Below are 1,005 nucleotides of genomic sequence, written 5' to 3'. Positions count from 1 at the left end.
GTCTCCTAACTCAGGGAGCTGCTAGCTGGTGAGGCTGACAAACCCAAAGTCGGTAGGTAAAACGGCACAATCTTAAGATCAACAGACAACCCTCCAGACCACTGCTTCAAGTCCAGGAACAATTCCAAGATTGGTAGGCAACACAGAAGCCCACTGGTTCAAGTCCAGAAACTAGAGATGAGGACTTGGCCAAACATAGAATCCAAAATGTGTCAAAAGCTAGAGAACATTCCCAAAGTTTCTCCTTATATACTGGAAGCAGGACACAAACTGAAGAGAACTTTCCTTCTGCTAATTAATGTTACACAACACACTCTCCATGAAGTTGATTGCACCACATCTAATCTCAACAGGGAATAACTATATTCAACTGCCAAGCCACTCAAAATCACGGCCCAATCAAATTTACACAACTTTAACTACTATGGTGAAATTTATCATAACAATGAAATATCAGACTATTTTCTTCAGATAACCATATTCTAAATGAATTTTCTGACTTAGGAATTGATGAGTGAATAATAGACTCTCAAGGACAAAATGGAAATACAGTATTGTCATTTAGTTAGTTTAAAAGGATTTAATCATGCAATTGTTTGGAATCATAATCTGGACAATTTAATTTTGTCAAAATGATTTGCAATAGTATAATTTTTTATGATTCTGTGCACATAATTCAATGATTAATGTAGTTTACTATTTAAAACTAATTATTTAAAATAAACTTGTTTCATTATCCCTTCATTCTTATATCAGTAAATTATTTGTAAAATAAATTATGAACATAAATTCAATTAACTTACAAAGGTCCATTGCACCCAGATGGTAAACATTGGTGACTAATTCTTCTGGGACTCCAACATTTAAATATCCCACATCATTCATTTTTCACAAAGATAATATGAAGAATTATTATTCTTGTTTATCCTTTTTGAAACCAAGGTAACTGGTACAAAATCCCCTCATAAGTTGTCTAATATTATACAGAATAAGAAAGTATTAAAT

The sequence above is a fragment of the Orycteropus afer genome, unplaced genomic scaffold (assembly GCF_000298275.1).
Source record: "Orycteropus afer afer isolate SDZICR_OR568_19922 unplaced genomic scaffold, OryAfe1.0 scaffold00555, whole genome shotgun sequence".
NCBI classification, from domain to species: domain Eukaryota; kingdom Metazoa; phylum Chordata; class Mammalia; order Tubulidentata; family Orycteropodidae; genus Orycteropus; species Orycteropus afer.
This window is presented reverse-complemented; position numbering follows the sequence as displayed.